General features: G+C 37.1%; 1 pseudogene; it reads right to left on the bottom strand.

Moving 5' to 3' along the window:
* Positions 1 to 2,916: 2,916 nt before the first annotated feature.
* LOC150050005 (large ribosomal subunit protein uL1 pseudogene) overlaps positions 2,917 to 24,960 on the bottom strand; it is a 38,010-nt pseudogene continuing 15,966 nt past the window's right edge.

Genomic DNA, 24,960 nt, shown 5'->3' on the forward strand with positions numbered 1-24,960 from the left:
TTTCTCCATTGATTTCTGATTATTTCATCACAGAGGAGCAGTATAGATTATATCCTATTCACTCATCTTTTTAATTTTGTTAAGTACTCATGCTAGTTATTATAGGGAAAGCTAGTGAGCCATTGTAATCCATTAGGACAACCTGAAATACACACTTCTCCCAACTGCTCAAGGAAGGAAATGATTTCTGAAAACAGATGTCCTCTGACCTGCTAATAATGAAAATCAATATTGGTAATCCCTATGTTTTGGTAAGGCACAAAAGAGATCACACTGCTGTACAGAAGGTGCCTGAGGCACTTCTATGTGATCAGAAACTGGATCTGACAGATTCTTCTACAGTCAAGTTTTTCAGTCTTGGCAGTACTGCCATTTGGAACTAGGTAATAATGTGCCTGTGAAGATGTTCTGTGTTGTATAGAATCTTGGTCAGCATCTGTGCATACTGCGAGTGGTCCTTTCAATAAAATGCGAACTCTAGAGATCATCTGAGAGGTAACTCTCCACTCAAGAGAAGTGATATCAACCATCTCTCTACAGTTAGTATGCTGTAAGCCCTTATAAAGTAGTAAATTTTTATCTTATAAAATCTTAAAATTCCATTTTTATGAACTAGAACAAACTCAAGTTATCACTCCAAGAATGGTTATTGGTTACCAGTGAAGATGTTCTATGAATGGGCAAGTGGTGTTGTTAGAAGAAAGAGATATGTGAATGATATGCTTTTCCCCTGCCCGGCTCTGCAGTGTCCAAGTGAAGATAGACAAATCATCATTAGTAATATTTATCAGTAAGTGCAGGGCATTGCTTACTATCTCTGATTCTAAGGGTTTTGTCAGTATCTGGCCATTCCAGATATTTTCAGTGACTTCTCATGGAGCCTTAACCTGAGTAACTTCAAAAATAAAGATTGAATATAAATTGTATATAAATAAAAAACACCTTTTCCTCATATCTAAGAGAAGTGATTCTCAAAGGAGAATTGGGTCCTTGGTACAGGTCAGGATTGTTCTCACAAGTTCTAATACAGTTTTGTATTAGGGGTGTGTGTGTATGTGTGTGTGTAACTACTTTGGGATTATCCAGAATCGTGATGATGATGAATAGTGACAATATCTACCCTGCATGAAGTTTATATTTCTGTTTCAGATAAACATTTCGTGAAGTGCGTTAACCTACTTCAACAGCAATAACAAAAAAATCCCTGTAAATTATTATTGTTTCCATAATGAAAGAAATGATGCTGAAAGAATTTAATAATTTGCTCAAGTTCATGCAATTGACACTGGCAGTCCAAAACAGTACTGTTTTTGCAAAGTGGAATTTTTTAACCATCATTCAATTTCCCAACCTATGGGGAAAAAAAACAACACCAAAACCCCCTCTCAGAAGCATGGGGGAGTAGGCTTTTCTAAGAACATCAGAATTTCTGTAGACCCCTGAGTCTGTATGGTTTCTCAGAAGCAGGCAGAGGGGAGCATTTAGGTGTAAAGTTGATCTTTGTCATTTCTTAGACAGTGCATCTTCCAGCTCCATAAACAGGGAATGGGTGGTGCAGTGCTGCCTGAGGGGCTAGGTTCATAAAAATGACTTTTTACTCAGCACCACAAAGAACATTTTCCTCTTTAAATATGCAGAGGCACTACAGCAAGTATCACAAATTCATTCTGGTAATACAACCAACAACACTTAATTATCAGTTCCACAAGAAAATTAGGTGAGAAAATTACTTGTCTTTTTATATTTATTTCCAAAAGAATTCAAAGAAGATAATGATTTAACTACCACAGCACATTACATACAAATTACTTATACCTTTTATCTGTTTTTCTCCCACTCTCTCTTTCTCTTTTTTCCTTTAGCTACAGATATGCCTGTTCCTCTGTTTTGCTATTTGCATGGACATTCAGTAGAGGAATTTGGGTGCTATCTTGAGAAATCTAAGGCTCTGTCAGACATTTAAGGTGGTGACAGTCTGTAGCACTAGCAGAGATACCTTCATGAACACATCAATCTGAGTGGATACTCTTAAACACACAGGAGGCTCATTTCCTAAGATGACATGGAGCTGCCCTATGCTGCTTCTCTGGGGCTGCTGTAGATTTAGTATTTCACATTCTGAGAAATATTCTGGAGAGAACCTATGGTTTCTCTTCGATATTTTCAGGAAGCAATGATTTTTTTTAGCTATTTTGCCATGAACAATTATTGACCATAGCTTGGCTTCCTCTTCTAGTTTAATTGTTTATGAGCATCTTTATTCTCAGTATATAGCAATAGAGAGAAGGGAAGGAAAGTGACTCAATGCCTTTACCTAGAGAAGAAGACGCAAAGTACTATGTGAAGGTTATTGCAATCCTGTTGGCAGCTATGCTCTTAACAATTTTGGCTATCCAGCTTTCAAAATGAGAATAACTAAATACTCCAGAGTTTATGTAATCTAGTGTTTCCCAAACCAAAATCCAAGAATGAGTCAGGAAACACAAAGAGGTCAGCAATTGCTTCAACTAAAGGTAGAACTGCTCAGATCTGTCTGAATATTGTCAGGCAGAAGTAAGGACTTCTGCTACCAAGTTTAATCTGTTTGTTTATTTTGTTTGGGGTTTCAGTTTAGAATTGTGGATTTTTAAAAAATAAATTGCACTCTTTCTTGGTGCCAGTCCTATGGCTTGAACTCAGGGCCCAAAAGCTGTCCTTTAGCTTTTTTGCTCAAGGCTAGTGCTCTTATCTCTTGAACCCCAGCTTTGGCTTTTTGGTGGTTAATTGGTGATAAGAGTCTCATGGGCTTTCCTCATTGTGCTGACTTCAAACCATGATCCTCAGTTCTCAGCCTCCTGAGTAGCTAGGATTTTAGGCATGTAACACTGACACTCAGCTAAACTGCACATTCTTTTTTGACAGTAGCACTACGATTTATTAAATGTCTGAGTACAGGCACTGGGGCTTGCTCTTGATGTACAGTGCATAAACATTCTGCCAATTCTTCTTGAGCAACAACACCAAAACACTGATAACAAAGTAGTTGTACACAAGTTCATCATCCAGCATTTTCATACGATCAACAACAATAGTCAAGACACTGAATCTTCTTCATCTGGAACTTGATAGTGGACTTTACAACATCTACTTTGGCCACCATGTTTTTACTGTGTGTGAACAGAGATGGGAATTTGCCAGTCTTATTCAGGCCTGGGCCCAGGATTCATAGAATCTGCTTGCTAAGAGACTCTGAAGTGAGAAAGGCAGCTTGCCAGCCTCTTAACCAATTTCTTATTGAGCTTCTTCAGTGCATCAGTAACTATGTGGGGATATTCACAGTCTTGGCCTTATCACGATGCTACTGGTCCCCCAGAATGCACATGGAGAAGGTAGGGCTTAAAGTGCTTGTCCTTCTGGGGGTCTTAGTTCTTCAAGCTGATCTGCAGCTCTACCATCTCCACTTTAACATATCTACAGCCACCTAAAGTCTGAGCACTACAGTTATCAAACTTCTGCTCTAGTTCAGCATTAATACTTCAAAGCTGAGTCTCCCAGAGGGGACATGATATTCCAACTAGAATCACAATGAGCCTCAAGTAAGATACACTTTACATTTTGCTCTTCACTCTCTTAATTTTTGTCAACATTAGGATTCATTTCAGCCTACGGTAATTGAATAATTTAGATGCAAAAATAAGTGTGTCAAATGTTTAAGATTACCATAAATTACACAGAACAGCCTTCCTTCCCCAGAAAAACTAGTATTTCTCCTGAAATACACAGAGAATTGTGATTTGTAAATTGCATTGTTTGAACTGGGCATTTTCTGTTCAGAATTTTTAAGAATCATCAGAAATCGCTTTCTAATCAGTGTTATGAACTACCTTCTTCCAGTTATGAATACTACAACCAGAGAGATTATATAACTTGCCCAAGGTCACATAGAAAATTACAGAACTAGGGGCCAGGAGTTTGGCCTAGTGGTAGAGTGCTTGCCTAGCATGCACAAGGCCCAGGTTCGATTCCTCCGTACCACATAGAAAAAAAAAAAGCTAGAAGTGGTGCTAAGGCTCTAGCCTCAGTTGTAGAGCTTTAGCCTTGGAAAGGGCACTGAGCTCAAGCCAGGACTAGCAATAAAAAAAAAAAAGAAAATTACAGAACTAGTTGTTAGGTTTGGGACTCGTTCCTTGGTCTCTGATTCCTTCTCATCTCTTTCTTTACTTATTCAAATTTATGTATGCTCACTAATGAAATATTAAAGCATATGGAGATAGTATCAATTTAACATGTGCTAAGAATTTCTCATGTGTCTTCTGTTAGACTATACAGTAATTGAAACAACACAACATATTCAACAATGCATACCGAAAGCGTGATAATCACTTTCTGGGACATGAATTGTAAGGAATCAGCAACATTGGTGAAACAGCATAGAGGAATATAATACAAATGAGTGTGGTTGAAAGACACTCCAGTGAAAGTGAACTTTGAGTTGGACTAGAAAGTGCATAAAAACTAGCATTGTGTTGTGGATTCTTAGCCTTAGGTGTGCTAAGCATGAGCTCTACCATTGAACCACGCTCCTAGCACCTACATTTCTTAAAGGCACTAGGGTTGATTCAACTAAAATAAAACCTTGAATAGGATGGAAGCTCCAAGAAGACTGAAACGATCTCTAATTTCTTGCTGCTGTATCCATATGCCTAGACTGAAGTATGGCACACACCAGGCAATCACAGATGCGTGTATGTGCTATGCAAAGGAATGAATAAATAATTTGGGGTGTCAAGCACCCATGCCTGTATTCCTAGCTACTCAGTCTCAGATAAGAAGATCATAGTCAAAATCAGTCTGAACAATAATATTATATATATATATATATATTCAGTCTGAGCAGCAAAGTTCATGAGAATCTTATTTTCAATTAACCACAAAAAACCAGAAATGAAAATGTGGCTCAAGTGATAGAGTGCCAACCTCAGTAACAATGGTAAAGGATAGCACTCAGGCTCTTAAAGCCCCTAAATAAATCTTGATTTTTCTATTACTGAAAAACCTCACCTCCAACTTTTCTTCATAAACTTTGTGTTTGTTTTGTTGAAAATTTTCTCCCAGTGCTCTATGAATTATGTATGTACTAAATATTAATTTTCTAAGACTAAAAGCATCATCTGATTATATTACAATATAAAAGTGTTTACCACAGGGTAAAATGACATGTGAGTGTCACAAATTCTATTTGGTGATCAAATCTTAAGTTCTAAATTTTTAAAAAATTATAAAAATAGAATACCCCAGCTACATAAAGCAATATGTAAAGCTAAGCACCACAACTCTAAGACTTTGAAATCTATGATGCTCTGAAACCTAAAATTCTTTTTAAAAACAAGCATTTAGCTTTATTTCCAACTCTAGAATCAGGTCACATGCATTCAATAAAATAGAATCAATATTCAATGAGTCAAAGAGAAAAGGTTGGTTTCATAGGGGTAATGGAGGCTGAGAAAGCAGAAACAAAAAAGAAAAGTATCATTTTAAAATTTCTGAAACCTTTAAGAGCCAATATGAAGCCACAAGCAGAACATTTTATGCTTGATTTCATGAATTTAAAAATATGGGTAGAAGGGCCGGGAGATTGGCCTAGTGGTTAAAGTGCTTGCCTAGCATGCACGAAGACCCAGGTTCCATTCCTCGGTACCACATACATAGAAAAAAGCCAGAAGTGGTGCTGAGGCTCAAGTGGTAGACTTCTAGCCTTGAGAAAGTCCAAGGACAGTGCTCAGGCCCTGAGCTCAAGCCCAGGACTGGCAAAAAAAATAAATAAATAAAATAAAAATATGGGTAGAAAGCCAGGCGTGGTGGCTCACGCCTATAATCCTAACTATTCAGGAGGCTAAGATATGAGGACTGCAGTTCAAAGCCAGCCTGGGCACTAAAGACTTTTTTTTACATTGAAGTAACCTTTATTTCACTTAGCAATGACCTGAGAAGGCAAGAGCAATGATACCTACCGGTTAGACATGCCAACAGAAAGGCATTAATGTTTCTTTTTTATTGTAATTAAAGGAGGGGTTACAGTTATATTTGCCAGATAAAAGGTGCATTACTCCTCACAAATTGATACCGCTTCTCATGTTTTTGTCCCCATTTCCCTCTCCCTACCCCCTCCCCTCAAGTTGTTTTCCCACCTTCCTTTTCCTATTACAAATAAACAAATAAACATATATACAATATGCCAGGTAACAAAGTCAGATACAGTAACAATATGAGATTAACCAAAGGGCAACAATAGAGAAGAGAAATAACATAGTACATTAAGAACAATAATCACATGAGATAAAGCTCTTGTTTCCATATCCTAGAGATCCTTTCATTTAGCCTCATCATGTATGGCTTTATGTAACTAGGTTTTGTGCTATTGTGATCCTCTGCTAGGAGAGTCCTAGGGGTGTACTAGTTATTATCAATCAGGGAAACCATTGAGCCTGTTAGACTTTGAGACTCTTATCTCCAATTAACCACTAGAAAACTGGAAGTGGCACTGAGGCTCAAGGGGTAGAGCTGAAATGCTCAGACAGCACCCAGGCCCAGAATTCAAGCCCAGTGATTGACCCCCCCCAAATATATATACACACATATGGGTATAAGGTTTATGTGAAATATAAAATAACTCAATATATATGCAACCCTGTATTCAATATCCATATGTGAAAATGGGACCAAGTAACTTAAGAGGATAGATGGAATTGGGAGAGAACAATAAAAGAAACGACACTAAGATGCATTGTCCTCATAAATGGACATGTTCAATTGAAACTACTTTATGCCACCACTTAAACATAATAAATAAATAAATAATGAAAAATATAAAATATTTATCTTCATTTTGGGTCATGAGTTGAGGATGAATATGTCTATTTTTCCTGAATTAATCAACTTCTGGCTCATCATAAGACTAACTGCTGAAAATAATTATAGGAAATAATTATTGATCTCTACTATGCTACATGTATTTTACAAGGACCAAAATATCTTCCTCAGACCTTTCATTAGCCATTTTAGAGATTAGGAAAAGTGGTCTTTGAGAGCCTAAATAAGGCACTGAAATCACCTACCAAGGAAGAGTCAGGCTCTTCCAAACCGTGATCAGAAATCTCAACATATTGTTCAAAATAGTTAAAATACTGAAGTTTTTAAACAATTTATTAGGTTTATACATTAGAGAAAAATTAGGATTTAAAAAGTTTGTGTTATTAAGGTGACTTACAGAGAGGTTGACACTTCATAAGTTAGATAATGAGTACATTTTTGGGGGGCACCCTTTTTTGATAGACACTTATCTCTGTCCCTTATAGCTTTTTTGCTTTCTTGAGTGGGAATAAAAAGATAACAGTGGGGCCGGGAGTTTGGCCTACTGGTTGAGTGTTTGCCTAGCATGCACGAGACCTGGGTTTGATTCCTTGGCACCGCATATACATAGAAAAAGCCAGAAGTGGTGCTGTGGCTCAAGTGGTAGAGTTCTAACCTTGAGAAAGCCCAAGGACAGTGCTTAGGCCCTGAGTTCAAGGCCCAGGACTGGCAAAAAACAAAAGGTAAAAGTGCTTTTGGGTGCATATCTCTATCTTCTCTGAGTAAATAATTATCATATGCTAGATATGTGTATACACATATGTAAGATATTAAATATTACATTAAATTTTGTGAGAATTTAAATTTGCAGATTCCTAAGCATCTAAGATATAAGTGAATGTCATCAATTCCCTCAGTAATTTGTTTTATCAAAACAAACATGAAATTTTAACCCCTGAATTATCCATAGTGCAGTGAATTCCTTATAAGAAACAACAAAGTGGCAAATCCATCTGCAGGAGATAATTTTTGAAATTTTCTGTCTCCCTTAAAGTCCTGTCTCCTAGGAAATGGCTTCTTGTTTTCATTTATTTGTGTGTGTGTGTGTGTGTGTGTGTGTGTGTGTATCAGCTTTCTCCAGCATCCTCAGTTCTGTAGCTTTTACTCACTACTACCCAAGTAACAATCCAACAAGTGTTATGTCTGGTGGATCCTAGCATACCAAGGACTTGTACTTCTTGGAACACTGTACAGGGGGGAAAATTGTGTTTGTATACTGAGGGCATAGTTTCCCCAGATCTGAGTACCTGCCAAGAACTATAGAAGGTTTATAATACACATCCTGGGGTCAAAGGCTGAAAATTGTGCATATGGAAATCACCAAATTAAAAATAAGAATATTAATTTTCATTCAAAATCATCCTTCCAAAATAGCAGATGGCCTAAGGACTTCATTTTTCAGTGGACTTTATTGTTAAGTTAAAAGCAAAAAACAAAACAAAACAAAACAAAACAAAAAAACCAAAACTAGTCACATTAAGACACAGTTGTAAGTCTTAAAACATGAGTTGTTCTGGGCATCCACCATTTGCTTCTACATTCCTCCCTATTCAGGAGACTGAGACCAATTGTAGTTTGATGCTATCCTGAGAAGAAAAGTCTATGAGATGTACTCTCCAATTAAAGTTCAAGCTTTACTGTCAACACACAGACACACAGACACCCCTCCCCCGAACCACATGCTTTCTTTGGAGAACCTGGCCCTGCTGAACCTACTCGCATGCCTTCCTCACCTATCTTTACATAAACACTGTATTAAAATTACAAATGGCCAGGAATTTGGCCTAATGGTAGAGCGCTTGCCTAGCATGCACGAAGACCCCAGTCCGATTCCTGGGCACCACAAATATAGAAAAAGCTGAAGTGGTGCTGAGGCTCAAGTGGTAGAGCCTTGAGAAAGCTTAAGGACAGTGCTCAGGCCCTGAGTTCAAGCCCAGGACTAGCAAAAAAATAAAAATAAAAAATAAAAAGAGAATTAAGATATTATAGTTATTTACTGTTTAAAAAATCCAAAAAAATTGCAATTAACTCATCTATAATATATTATAAGTAATGAGTACATCAACAGAATAACAAGCTTTTTGTTGAATGTTAACATTTATTCCAACTTATAAACCCCCGGAATCAAAATTTACAAATAATAATATTATCACTTACAACAAAGGAAGATACTGTGCAGCTAAGCAGGCATAGATGTAAATGTCTGCAAACCTAGACTGCCTGAAGGGCAGCAAGACTGAATCAAGCATGTTCTCTGTGTGTAATATGTCAAGGAAAATACATCAACCCACCACCCATGAAAACTATTTAGGGTTCATTATTAACTAGTGGACTGATTAGAAAGCAATGGACCAGTGCTTTATTGAGTGGAACTATTTTGACCCTGCATCTTGAAATACCAGCATGTAAGCCCAATTTCCTAAATCCATTCAAATCACAATTATACATTATCTGATTGTCTTTTCAGAGGAAAAGATTATATTCAGACTCTCTTCACCAAATCACCAAGCCAATTTGAAGGGTTTAAGATAGCAATATTTGGGGCCAGGAGCATGGCCTAAAGGTAGAGTGCTTGCCTAGCAAGCACGAAGTACAGGGTTCAATTCCTCGGTACCACATACACAGATAAAGCTGGAAGTGGTGCCATGGCTCAAGTAGTAGAGTGCTAGCCTTGAGAAAGCCCAAGGACAGTGCCCAGGTCCTGAGTTTAGCCCCAGGACTGGCAAACAGAAAAGGAAAAATAAGATAACAATATTTAATTCTCAAATTAGCAAATAATTCTGATAATGAGCTATCTCCATTGGAAGTTTCAAGCAGCCTCAAATCTATCTGCCCAATTCAAATCCATAATCTTTTCCCAATTTAGTCCTTTGAAATTCCCCTATTTATGAGCATAATAGCCTATATTAAACTGCAGACAGAAAATAAGGAAATCTTCATATTTCCCTCTTCTTTTATTACCATTTCAGATAACATCATAGTAAATTAATTTGTAAACTAAATACTTTTCCAATGCTCGTCCTTCTTGCCATTACTCTTCTAACCATATCTTCTTAGCAGCTCCTTCTCCTGTTCATATGACTAGATCCTAACTAGTTCCTGTCATTTTGTCTCTCATAGATTGCCCTCTCATATCTTTTCTCCAGTCACCTGGCACTAGTCTCAGTTCCAACTATGTATCATAGGCCTTCATGTTCCTGGAATCTACACCACTCTTTCCTTGACTATCTCCAGCCCTCCCAGGGTATATTTTTGTCAGTCAATGTTGCTTTTCTTCAGGGAATTCTTCTGTGAATCATCCTCTAGTCAGGCTCATATGTATCACTGTACACTGTGACTTTCTCCAATAAAACCTGTGTAATTATTGATTAATGCTTGGATCCCTATCTGACTGCATTATGATTTACAAGAGGAACCAGTCTTTTTTATTGCAATTGTTAGTCATATTTATATCCCCAGTGATTATAGAGCCTTGAATTAAGAGTCATCCTGAAAATTTTGCAAAATTAAGAGTAATAGGCTGGGTGCCAGTGGCTCACATCTGTAATCCTAGCTACTCAGAAGGCTATGATCAGAGGATGGGGGTTCAAAACCAGCCTGGGCATAAATGTCCATGAGACTCATCTCCAATTAATCACCAGAAAACTGGAAGCAACACTGTGACTCAAGTGGCAAAGCAACAGCCTTGAGCGGAAGAGGTCGGGGACAGCACCCAGGCCCACTGTTCAAGCCCCACAATCTACTGGAAAAAAAAAAAGAGAGTAATGGAAGTGGACATTAAATGAAACTCTACTAAATGAACTCCAGGATATGGAAATAAGAAGTTTATCTTTGTGATTATTGTTCTTAATGTACTATGTGAAGTTATTGCTTTTCTTTCCCTATGGTTTATTTCATGCTGCTACTGTATCTTACTTTGGTACCTGGCATATTATATATAGATATATATGTCAATTTGTTTACTTAAAATCTGGAAGGGAAGGGAAAGGATAATTGGGAGGGGTGGGGGGAGGAGAAAGGGAGAAAAACATGGGAAGGGGTATCAATGTTCAAGAAATAATGTACCCACTACCTGATGAATGCAACTGTAACCCCTTAGCATGTCACCCTGACAATAAAATACAATTTAAAAAAAAAAAGAATTAGATGGAAAGAAGAACCACTGAGTATTAGTTAGAATGTCATTGTCTTGGACAAAGGACTCCAGATCAGATCACTTCATGACATTTTTTTTCCAGTTTCTTAGTGGTCACAATACCATGTATTATGAACCTTGCAAACAAGCTACTGCCCTTTGTAGCCAAGTAGAATCTCTTTTGACAAGGAAAAATATTTGACAACAAAATGACAGGTAACTCTAGGTATCTGTATTGTCTAGGACAGAAGTAGTGAAGTCTAGGGTTAGACTGCAAAACACAAATACGTGGCATTCTCTTTTTCTCCCTAACGAAACACCTGCTCCATATTTTAAATATTTTGAACCTTTTTGTCCAAAATGTATTAAGCATACTATGAACCAAGTCAAAAGAAAGGGGGCCTGGAGTTTGGCCTAGTGGTAAAGTGCTTGCCTAGCATGAATGAAGACCTGGTTCAATTCCTCGGTACTTCATACATAGAAAAAAAGCTGGAAGTGGTGCTGAGGCTCAAGTGGTAGAGCTGTAACCTTGAGAAAGTCGAAGGACAAGGCTCAGGCCTTGAGCTCAAGCCCAGGACGGGCAAAAAAAAAAAAAAAAAGATAGTCAATGCGGTAATGTTTTCTATCATTAAAAAATGACAATCCTTTGTCAGATGCTGGTAATTCACATCTGTAATCCTAGCTACTCTGAAGGCAGGAAAGTTGGCGATACTCTTATGTCTAACCAAACATCAGAAAATCGTAAGTGGGGGCTGGGAATGTGGCTTAGTGGTAGAAAGCTTGCCTAGCATGCATGAAGCCCTGGATTTGATTCCTCAGTACCACATAAATAGAAGTGGCACTGTCACGCAAGTGGTAGAATGTTATCTTTAAGAAAAAGAGGCTCGGGCATAGTGCTCAGGCCCTGAGTTCAAGCCCAGGACTGGCAAAGAAAGAAAGGGAAAGAAAGAGAGAAAGAGGAGGGGCAGGGAAGGAGGGAGGAGGAAGAGAAGGAAGGAAGGAAGGAAAAGGAAAAGGAAAAGGAAAAGGAAAGATAATTAGGAGTGGCACTGTGGCTCAAAATAGTAGAGCCTTGAGTAAAAAAACAGTAACAGTTTAGGGCCATAGTCCAGGCCCTGAGTTTCAGCCCTACAACTGACAAAAAAAAAAAAAAAAAAAAAAAAAGACCATTCTCTATTATGGAGTGCTTAGTGGTTAGTGAAGTATTTTCATCGGTGTTTCCTCCTTTTGGCTAGAAGTTTTGTGTCATAAATTCAATTTCCATGTCAAACTACAGTCCTTTAAATAGTTTCACTGGCATAAAAAAATAATTGTACAGTACTACATTTTCCCCTATTTTTCTTTTATAGTCCCTTAGTGAACCCTAGATTGGATTATTTTCAGATAAAATTTTCTATTCCTATTAATATAAACAGATTACAAAGTCAACAAAGAGTTCCCCAAACCCAGAGCATAATTTCACAAAACTGTCTCCTTTGAAGAACCTACCAGAGCATTAAAGGTTGTTATTTCATTTATAACTGTCACAAATATTTGCATGTATTAGTGGCATACCATGTAATGTTTGCATGTAAGTTGTACATTGTGTAATGATCAAGCTAGGATTCTAAACACATCTGTACCCTAAATGTTTTATCTTTTTGGTGTTGTTTTAAAAACATTTGTGTTTTTCTCTCCTGGCTGTTTGGAAATATATTATGCAATGTTGCTAAGTGTAATCATGCCACTGTGCACTAGAACACCAGAACATGCTCCTGCTGCCCCTCGGTTACTATAAACACACTGTTCTCTTCCCAACCATTTCCTCTCTCCTCTTCAGAATCTCCTCCAGAATCTCCTTCAGAATCATCCATGTTGCTGGAAATAGCAGAATTTTGTTGTTGTTTTATTTTGATTGTATGATGGTTCTGGAGCTTGAACTCAGTGCTTGGGCACTGTTCCTGAACTTCTTTTGGCTCAAGGCAAGGGCTCTATCAATTGAGCCATAGCACCACTTCTGGATTTTTCCATGTAGTTTATTGGAGATAAGCGTTTCACTAACTTTCCTGCCCTGGCTGGCTTCAAACCACAATCTTCTGCTTTCAACCTGCTGAGTAGCTAGGATTATAGCCTTGTGCCACTGGTGCTAGCAAAAGTTTGTAAGACTTATATACAGTGACAAAAGTTGTTTCTTTACCTTTACTTCTGTGATAGCATGCCCTTTTTTTTAAAGGCAGTGCTATAAATTTTTAGCAATGTTTACTTGGCAGTTTGGTATATAAACTTTTAGTTCATAGTGTATTTTAGGAAAGGACTTTGTATCCAACACTAGCATTGTCTTTTGCAAGCTTATTAACACTATACAATTGATAAACACATTACTTAATATTAGGTGACTGGAATTCTCAATATTGTTTGGATGCTTATGTCTAGTGCTCAACAGACCTATTTGTAAAATATATCAATTCTTAATCTGAATATATTCACAAGTCTACTTTAAAGATAGATTTACTGGGGGAGTTTTGCCTCATGGTAGAGTGCTTGCCTAGCATGCATGAAGATCCAGGTTCAAGTCCTTGGTACCACATACATAGAAAAAAGCCAGAAGTGGTGCTGTGGCTCAAGTGGCAGAACTCTAGCCTTGAGAAAAACCCAAGGACAGTGCTCAGGCCCTGAGCCTAAGCCCAGGACTGGCAAAAAAAAAAAAAAAAAAAGACTCAATGATGCTGTAAATATCTTTAAAAAATAATTTCAAATGCTGGGAGCCAGTGGCTCATACCTGTAATCCTAGCTACTCAGGAGGCTGAGATCTGGTTCAAAGTCAGCCCAGGTAAGAAAGTCTGTGAGAGCAAACTACTTAGAAAAGACTAGAAATGGTGCTGTGGCCCAAATGGTAGAGCACTAGCCTTGAGCAGGAAGAGGCTCAAGGGCAGCACCTAGGTCCTGAGTTTAAACCCCAGAACTAGCATGTGGTTCATGCCTGTAATTATAGTTATTCTGTAGGCTGAGATCTGAGAATCAAGGTTCCAAACAAGCTCCGACAAGAAAGTCTGAGAGAGGTTTACCTTCAATTAGCAAAAAGTTGACACAGAACTATGGCTTAAGTAGTATAGTGCCACCGTTGAATGGAGAAAGCTAACAGACAGTACCTAGACTTGTGAGTTCAAAGTCTAGTACTAGCACACACCAAAGGGAATGAACAAAAGGAAGAAAGAGAACAAAGAAAAAGAGAGAAAGAGATGAAGGAAGGAAAGAGAGAAAGAAAGAAGAAGGAAAGAAAGGAAAAGAGGAAGGAAAGACTGATTTTAAGAGGTTGATTTTTAGATTCTGCACTCTCACATCCAAGAGGTTGTATTTCAAGTTCACTTTACTCATTCCCATTCCATTGTGGTTGCTTCTTTAAGCATTCCCCATATCAAGAGTAGCCTAACAAGAGGACTCAGTAGTAACATCAAGGCTGAATCACAAGTTGTAAGCCCTGGGGTTGTGGAAGCATCTGAAGTGAAGAAAGATATTGAGCAAAACAACATCTTCAAAGGTAACCTTGATGTCAGAATATGCTGGGAAGTAGCAGGGGATTCAGGATATGCCAATTTGCTTTTCTTACAGGGATAAATGGGCTAAGGATATATGGATAGGTTGGAAAACATTTTCAAGTTTGAAATGAATACGAAATCTTGGGTGATAATGTTTGGTGAGGATTAGGGAGGAAGCTAGATTCACAATTGGAAGTAGCCAATCTCCATTTTAGAAGCCTAGACTGCCTGGTGGGCTTTTTAAATGCTGACAAAGGTCTAGCAGACTTCAATTGGGCAATCTGATTTTCTTTTACCTGTTACTCTGATGGAATATCAAAGAAATGATTCTTTCTTGGATTTTGAAAAACAGTTCTTCTTCCAGACTAACAGCGTTTTTCACTTTTCACAACCATAAAAATGCTTTAGTAAACAGGTGTTGTTTTTGAAAACAGCCAACTCATTTAGAAATATTTTGAACTAGAGGAAATACAGCAAAGTGATGGTCTAGTTACTCTTTGGGACTTGCTTTTGTCTTCTACTTTCTGAACATTCTTATCCTGTGACTATTTTATAATATAGAATTTTAAAATTTAAAAAGAAAAAGAAGACTCAAAAGCAGACTCAACTCTCCAAGGATAAACTCTTCAAACAGCTAATCTATTCTTTCATTGTTCTGCTATGAGGGATGCATAATTCTATCTACAGTAGTTCTTTCATTTAAAAACACCAATATAACTTTTAAAGTTATTATTATTTTTACTTTTGTTTCTTTGCCTATTGTCAACATGCCTTCCTTTTATCCAAGTTTAGATTTCAGCCTTCAGAAAATTGCTCCAAGATTTTAACGTGCAGAATTTCATTTTTTTTCTGTCCATTTCAATTTCCTTTAGCAATTTAGCACTTCTTCTCAGCTCGCACATATAGAAAAAGCAGAGAAATTTCTTAACACCCCTTTGGCAAATCACATGAAAGAACAGCCACTGTTTCTAGTTGCATGCTTTAGGCAGAGCTATATTTCAAATAATGAGCAGCAACACAGAGGAAAAGTAGAATTTTTAAAAAGTCCTTTCTAAGCTGCTCTTTCAAGTGAGATGGAAAGCAAATCCAAGCCAAAATTATATCAATTATACACAGTAATATAAGAGTAATGTATATCTCAATAATACAAATAACATAACTCTTAACTAGCTATTGATTCTTAGAAAAATATCAAAAATATTGTATTTTAACATTCACATGTGCCTGGTCAATTTTTAGTCAAAATGAAGTCATATGTTCTCCCTCAAATGCAACTCAGAGAAAGACTGTAAATCTCAATGTGTACAATTACTTCTAGTGAAGTACTAAATTTGAAAGCTGTATGTGAGCTTGCACTGAGAAAATTTACTTAGTTTTAGACAATATGCTTTTTATTCACATTTCTCTAAGGTTTACTTTTGTTTAGGACACAAATTACAATGTCTTTAAAGGTGGAAAAATGCATGAAGCCAAAAGAAAATATATATAATTTTAATGATGTGAATTAAATTTACATTATCTTGTACTTATGAGTCAATGTTTATTTGGAATCCTTTGTACAACTACTTAAAAATAACAAAAGTTAAAATACATTTAAATTATTTTAATTCAAACAAGTTACAATTTTCTTTTTAACCAAAAGAAAATTTTTATTTCTAAACTTTGAAGTTAATAGAAAATAACGGGAGCAACACAATGCCAGTAACTGCGAATAACTTAGGTTATATAATCCTTCAATATGGAATGTATTTACATATGAACTTATAAGTAAAACTTTGTAACAATAGAATGGGAATTTATATTAATTTGTTTACACTAATACATTTTTCTCTGTTCACTCTGAGCATGTCCTGAAACTTTCCTTTGTCTTTGTTATTATATCCAGCAAGACCAGTACTTGCTTTTCACACAGATTCTTGCTTTTTCCCCAATAAGAACATGTTTGCTTTGTAATTGCCGAACCTAAAAGGGTTGACCATTTTTAAGCTTTAGGACTGCACGTACACGCACAAGATTTTTTAAAAAAGAAAACTTAAAGGACAGAGAAATTTTGCCCACATGTACACACACTAACACATCAAATAAGGAAAGTATTTTTTACTTTGTTTGCTTTTTCTTTTCTTTTCTTTCCCCCCTCCCCCAACCCTCGGGTCCTGGGGACTGAACTCAGGGCCTTAGTACTGTCCTTGGGCTATTCTCAAGGCTAGTGCTCTACCACTTGAACCACTGTACCACTTCTGGTTTTTCTACTTATGTGGTACTGAGGAATAGAACCCAGGTCTTCATGCATGCTAGGCAAGCACTCTGCCACAAGGCCAAACTCTTGGCCTTTTGTTTGCTTTTCAGAATACATTATTTTGTATTTTCCCTTGCTAATTGTATTAATAGCTGCTATAAAAATCAAGAATTTTATTAACTTTGATTACCTTTAATAGCTGTAAAAGGGAATTGACGGTCTACAAATCAATTAATGAATACACTCCATCTTGGTTGATGTCACTCCTTTCATTGTTCTCACCCATCCCTTCCAGTATAGTCTCTCCCCTCAATTATTTTAATTTCTTAAGATATGCTTTAAGAACTGGGAGTTTGGCCTAGTAATAGAGTGCTTGCCTAGCATGCACGTAGACCCGAGTTCGATTCCTTGGTACCAAATATTTAGAAAAAGCCAAAAGGGGTGCTGAGGCTCAAGTGGTAGAGTTCTAGCCTTGAGAAAAATCCAAGGACAGTCCTCAGGCCCTGAGCTTAAGCCCAGGACTGCCCCCCCCCCCAAAAAAAGATATGCTTTAAATATGGTGAGTAAATTCTCCATATTTTCCTCTCTTCATTGTCTACCCACATGAACCTACCCTCCTTCAAGTACCATTTTCTTGGTCTTTATTTTGTTGGGCTGTTAATTTTTCTAAGAAATTACATTGTTTAAATTCTCCCCTGCAAATAGTATATTTTGGTTAATATATTTGTGTATCCTTGCATACCATCTAAATATATTTGTTTATATATGTATAATATGTATTAATTAGTGAAAAAATGTGCTCATTTTCTCTCTGGGACTGACTGACTTCACTTATTTTTCCAAGTCCACCCATGTCTTTGCAAATGATGTAATCTTATTCGTTCTAATAGATAATTCAAAGTTTATTGTATATATATATATATATATATACTATATTTTCTTGATCCATTTGTTAATTAAGGGGTATCTAAGATGTTCCCATATTTTGGTTATAGTGAATAGAGCAGTGATTAAAAATACATTTCACTTTCAAGTTTGTTTATTTTTTGTGTTCGTGATGAAAAGAAAGGTTGTAACATTTTTCTGACCAAGTAAGCAGTCATCCCTGAAAGAATTTTATTAAATCAGGAATATTTTTTCCATTCTAATTATGTGCTCTATTTCCTTATATATGAGCTAGATTGTGAATTTTCTGTTTTCTACTAATTCCTTTTTACAGTCATTCCATTTTCTATACAACCAAGGAGGTAGCAAGTTACAAAACAACCTATAGTATGGGAGAAGATTTTTTGCTAACTATATATACCAAGCAATAGCTTATATTCAGAATATAAAAAGAGATCAAGAAATCAAATCCTCAAAGAATCAAGAACTCAATTAATAAATAGGCTAACTAATAAAGGCTTCTTAAGAAGAGAAATAAAAATGTCTCAACATCTCTAAGGATACAATAAGTGCAAATGGAAACGACTTTGAGATTCCATCTCACCCCAGTTAGAATAGCCATCATCAAGAATACAAATAATAGGGCCAGGAGTTTAGCCTAGTGGTAGAGTGCTTGCCTAGCATGCATGAAGATCTGGGTTCGATTCCTCGGTACCACACACATAGAGCTCTATCTACGGCCACTTGATAGAGCTCTGGCCTTGAGAAAGCCCAAGGACAGTGCCCAGGCCCTGAGTTCAAGGCCCAGGGCTGGCCAAAAGACAAACAAACGAAAAGAAAGAATAAAACAATAAGAGATGCTGACATGTATGTTTGAGGAAAGGAGCACTGCTACACTATTGGCTGGATTGTAACCTTGTTCAAGCACTATGGAAAGCAGCGTTTCCTCAAAAAAACAAAAAACTAAACACAAAAGTTCCCCATAATTTAGCAAAACAACTCTCTCTCAGGTATTTATTCAAAAGATTCCAAAACAGGATGCAGTGAAACACACCATGAACACCACTGGCACAACTGTGTTCACTGCTGGATTCTTCACATAACCAAGATATAGAAACCATCCAGATGCTGTTAAGTAGATCAAGAAAATTATACATATATATATATGTATATGTTTGTGTATACATATGTTACTCATCCATTAGAAGTAATGAGAGTACATCACTAGCAAAGATATGGATGAACCTGGAAAACATTATGTTATTTAAGTAAGTCAGGCCTAGAGACAAAGGATACACATTTTCTCTCATACATAATTCGTAAATATACAAATAAACACACCCAGAGTTGATTGCAAGTATACATAACAGTATTAACTGAAGTATGATATATACAGAGGAGAGTTTAAATGGTGCAATTCCTTAGAAAAACTCACAGTTCAACAAAATAAATACAAAATAAATACCAGGAAACTTGTACTTGTGATGTGTGCTGGGAGAAGGGGGAGGTCAAAGGTATTGTCAGGATTGTTTTTTTTTTTTTAATTATAATTTCATTAGTACCTCACGCTAATCAATGTGCCACTGGAGCTCCAAATATAAAGCTGTTTGATTTTTTATTTTTTATTTTTTTGCCAGTCCTGGGGCTTGAACTCAACACCTGGGCACTGTTCCTGAGCTTCTTTTGCTCAAGGCTAGCCACTTGAGCCACAGCGCCACGTCTGGATTTTCTGTTTATGTGGTACTGAGGAATCAAACCCAGGGCTTCATACTGAGCAAGCACTCTACCACTAAGCCACGTGTTGGAAACGAACTTTATGACTTGGGGGGGAGGGGAACTGGGAAGAGAGGAAACAGGAGAAAAATGAGGGTCCTTCTCATTTCAATGTTCAACAAGAAATGTACTCATTACCATACGTGCTGTAACCCCTCTGTACATCACCTCAACAATAAGAGTAAAAAAGTAAATCACAATCTCTGCGTAGAAATTAAGTCAGAAATTAAATTAACACTACTTGTTTAAGATATCATAGGACCTTCAGTTTAATTTTCTCAGCTCTATTATAACCTGAGATTAAAAGGTAGCATTTGCAATACCCACCTTACTTTCCTCTCCACAGTGTGATAGGTTACTTAGATAGCATTAAAAAAGAAAAGAAAAGAAAAGATGTCTAATGCTCTACCCAATGTGTGTATTCTCTTAAGTCAAATCCACAGCTGTCCAATAACATTTCCCTTCCAACCATGTAATTACATCGTATCATAAAATTAAGGGGAACAGATTGTGTGTCATCTCTAAATTGAAGTTTTTAAGAGTTAAAATATACTTTCTACATTCTTTCTGTTTTTACTGGCAGGGTGCAGAAGGCTCCAACGCCTTAGGGGATAGTTAAGTCGATCAACTATCCTGCTTTGCCTTGGCCCAAGGGAATTCCTGGACTGTGGGACTTTCAGTTTCAAAACTGGGCTAGTAACAGGGGAAAGGTTTGTGTTAGTCACCCTCAGACATGCTCACTTTTGGAAACAACTGTGTTGGGCTCTTTTGTTAAGTGAAGAGTAGTAGGTCAGTAAAATTTTGAAGGTAGTTTGTTGTATAGGTGGAAAGGTGTGACACTGTCTTCAATCTATTGTGAGTCACAGCCAATCCTCCTAGAACAAAGCAGGGGGTGATTAGAAAGAGAAAGGCAAACAAAACTTTTTATCAAAGTGTAATGTGACACAAGAACCTTCAGACAGAAAGAGTCCTTTACCAACAGAACTTTCAACATTTATGCATAGATTTGAGGAAGAATGGACATCCATGTAGAAATGTGTTGGACAAAAGTTGATGATCTTATGGTAATAGACCACATATGGCAAGAGAAAACCCAGCAAGGCCTGTCAGTTTAGATTCCTGTTGGTCTCTTTGTTTGGCATTCCTTCCTTCAAGTACGAGTCAAGACCCTCTGGAATAATGGGCTTTGAGGGAGAAGGGAGAGAGTAATGTTTTGTGATTTTATGACTTGCATTGAGGGAGAGCTCTAAATTCTCATGACTGCTTTGGGGAAGAGGAATTCTTTTGTTTCTGTGACTCTCTTTAGGAGACAGAAGGTTGAGAGGAAGAAGGATGGGGAAAGGTGAAATACATTGCTTGTGAGGCCCATACCATCTCTGCCACTTTAAAGTACTCAATATGCCAAAGCCCTATCATTTGGGTATTATGCTATGAACCATTAACATTATCTTGATTAATGAATGTCTTTGTTAGGATGGAGAATATAAAGAATAAGAGCCCTGGTTCCCACTGCTACTAGGTGTGTGATTTAGAGCATGCTCTTGCCATCATTTTCTAGAGATCATAAGGCTCTCCAAACTTTTTACAGAATTCCCATGAGGAAAAATCATTTGTTTGTGTGAGGCAATGCTAAATGTTACTATCTTTCTCCAAGGAATATGTAGAGGCTATACAATGTATGATTATATCCTGGCTGTGGTGACTGGTAGAATCTATGCTCGTTTTTTTATTTATTTGTTGTTGCTATAGTATTTCTTTCTTTTTATTTTCTAATGCATTAATATCTTTTCTAATACATGAATAGTATTAATAAAAGTAACTGAGAAAACAAAAGCTATTTGAAATCACTAAGGTTTGGATTGTGTGTGTGTGTGTGTGTGTGTGTGTGTGTGTGTGTGTGTGTGTGTTGGTCCTGGGGCTTAAACTCAGGTTCTGGGAATGACCCCTGAAAATTTTTTGTTCAAAGCTAGTTCTTTACCACTTGAGCTACAAATGTACCTCTGGATTTTTTTGAAGTTTAATTGGCGATAAGAATCTTATGGATTTTTCTTCCCTAGTTGGCCTCAAACTGTGATCCTCAGATGTCAGACTCCTGATCAGCTATGATGTTAGACATGAGCCACTGGCACCAGATCACTAATATTTTTAAATGCAAAAAGACCCTGTGGCTAAAAATTTTGAAAAATGTCAAATTTGTTATAAAGTTTTATGTAACTTTCTAAGTTTATGAAAGAATCTCATCTTTATACACACACTGATGTGGAATATTTACATATCTTTTATATTTCTTTTACATCTTAAACTGTAGTTGAGATTGAAGTATCTTAGAATCCAGTCTTCAAAGAACTCTTTCTAGGATAAGTACTTCTTATTTCATATATCAGAACTTACAGTAATTTACTTTTTATGATGTAGGTCAGTTTCCTTCTACAAATAAATAAGTAAATAAATAAATAAAACAAATAAATAAAAATTTTTTTTCAAAAGAAAGAAAGATTCATTCTTATTTCAAATGAGTAAGCCAAATCTCAGCCTCTGAGTAGCTAGGATTACAGGCATGAGCTGCCAGTGCCTGGCTTAAATATATTGTACTCAGTAAAAAACTAGAACTATCTTTGTATTCCTTTTAGACACTTTGCAGTTCTGCTATTGTTTAAACATGTAAGAGCTAACTGAGGTGTGAATCTAATTATCTACATGGTCAGTTGGTAAATGAGTTATCCATGCAGTTGAAAGTGCTAAATTTTCTCATTACTTTTTGCAAATATTTATTAATGTTTGTTTTGTTTTTTCTTTCTAGTCTCTCTAGCCTAGGTATTGGAGATATAGCAACAACTCAGACAGAAACAAGCCACCCCCAATTCTTTTATTTAAAAGAATTTGAAAAGTCTGAATAGCAGACTGTATCAATGAGGCTCTAGTGCAGCAAACTCAAACAGCTTTTGGTACTTCCAGGAGAATGTAGGGTACTAAAGGGATCTGTTTGTAAAGCTCTTTGGACTGATATTTGTAAAACAAACAAACAAAAAAAAAAAAAAAAACCTACTCTCTAGGAGCATCTCTGAAAACTTGAAAACCTGAAGGGTGCGAACACCTGGAAAGTTGTCAGAACCAAATGTCCCCACCTACACAGCTTCCCTATTGAAACTGCTGCTCCATGCCTACATACATATAGAATGGATAATTGAGTTAGAAAGACAGATCAAGATGTCACCACAACTACTAACTTTTCTGTATCCAGTACTTCATTCTTAGGAATGTGAAAGCTAGCACAGCACAGAGAAACTTCACATTTCCAGAGAGCATTTACCAATAGAAGTAACAGGAAGAACCAAATTAGCATCCAGAACAATAGCTGTAAGGGTGTCTGCAACAAAGTTTGCAGCATTCTGTTCTCTGTAAAATAGGAGCTAAATCAATAGTGATTTTTAAAATATAGCATGGCTACCAAATACCTTGTAGTACTTAGCATCCAGAAGGCACAGAATAACTCAACCGAGAAATGTAACATCAAAAGATGTTTGCACTGAGAGTTGATACACACCAAAGAAAGATACATAATCCACAAAGCTTTGCATTTGGGCATTATACAGTTTAACATTTTCATTCTGGCAGAACACTTTCTTTCATAGAAGGAAATGAAGAATTACTATGACTTGTAACAATTATTGAAATCAATTTGACTGTAAGATATTTCAAGTATTTTCACTCTCTCATTCAGTCTCTGGTATCACAAATTGAGATTTATTATCATGTTTCGAAAACGGAATGTGATGACTCATGAATATTCTTACAAAGTTCATATCTATTAGGCAATAATACTTATTAATGATCTACAAATTATTTGGAGGAATGCCTCCTAGGAATGTTCCCCTCCCAGCCTCCTCTGTGAATGGCTATTTTCAGTGTGGAGGAAATGGGGTAGAATGTTGATTTTCCTATTTTACACAGAAATTAAATGGAACCTCTAGAGTCTCCTTCTTGTACTGGAAAGCATCGGTCTCTAAGGGCATAATTCAAGGAGTGAGGATTACTGCTCTTGTACTGAATATAAGAGCTTGTCTCAGTGGCAAGGTTCATAAAGGCTTCTCCAGAGTGTGGACCACTCCAGCATGGGTCCAGAGGAAACATTTTCTTAGACGGCTGCTAACTTGAGGAATCTCCTACATAGAAGAACCAGAATAAACTTTGTTCCTTTTGGAATGATTCTCATTTACTAGAGAAGATAGCTGTTCTATCCAATTATAGAGATGATGAGGCTCTATGTAGTGGCCTGTTCATACAGTGTGGGCCCCATATTAATAAGTGAGTACAATGGGTGGTGTGAAGCATTACATACACGTAGATATAGTTATCTACCATTAAGATAAACCAATTATTTTTGTGATACTGGAGGCAGAACTAAAGGGGTCATTTGAGCCACACCTCCACACTTTATGTCTAGGCTGGTCTGGGTTTGAAACCTCCTATTGTGTTTCCCAGTGTCTGTGGGGCTGGCCCAAGCCATTGTGCTCCCCAATAACTGAGATTAACACTACGTCACCAAACCCCGCCATTGGCTGAGATGGAATCTTGTGACTTTCTTTGCCTGAAATGGCCAAGAACCTTGATGACCTGATCTCCACCACCCAACTAGCTTAGCCAATGCATTCTACTAAAATAAACTCTTCTTATTTAATGATAATTAGTAATACTAGTGGTTACTACAGAAATTTTAAATTTTATTAGTGTAAATTAAGTGGTTTCATTGAACTAATTCCTTACAGACATATTCAAACTAATTCATTCAATTACCCTTTTTTAATGCCCCTCACTCCTCCCCCACCCCCTCTAAACAGGTGTGAATTTCATTATGGTTAATATGTATATATGTGTGTGCATATATGTATATATAGACATTACTTCACATGAATTGTGTTCTGTCTCCTTTTCTTCCCCCCCCCCACTTCTCACTGGTTCTCTCACAAAATAGTTTCTTTTATAATTCATGTCATATTATTTTTTTTCTGTTATACATTCTTCAGATGAGCCACAGCACCACCTTCGGCTTTTTCTATGTATTTGGTACTGAGGAATCGAACCCCGGTGTTCATGCATTCATGCATGTTAAGCAAGCTCTCTACCACTAGGCTAAACTCTTGCCCCCCTTCTTTTTCCCTCCCTCCCTCCCTCCCTCCTTCCCTCCCTCCCTCCCTCCCTCCCTCCCTCCCTCTCTCTCTCTCTCTCTCTCTCCCCCCCCTCTCTCTCTCTCTTTCTCTCTCTCTTTCTCTCTCTCTCTCTCTCTCTCTCTCTCTCTCTTTCTCTCTCTCTTTCTCTCTCTCTTCTCTCTCTCTTTCTTTCTTTCTTTCTTTCTTTCTTTCTTTCTTTCTTTCTTTCTTTCTTTCTTTCTTTTTCTTTCTTGCCTGCTTGCCTGCTTGCCTGCTTGCCTGCCTGCCTGCTTGCTTGCTTGCTTGCTTGCCTGCTGATCCTGAGCTTGAACTCTGGGTCTGGACACTGTCCCTGAGCTTCTTTTTACTGGCTTCAAACTG

This window comes from Megascapheus bottae, chromosome 18 (assembly GCF_031878675.1).
Source record: "Megascapheus bottae isolate mThoBot1 chromosome 18, mThoBot2.hap1, whole genome shotgun sequence".
NCBI classification, from domain to species: domain Eukaryota; kingdom Metazoa; phylum Chordata; class Mammalia; order Rodentia; family Geomyidae; genus Megascapheus; species Megascapheus bottae.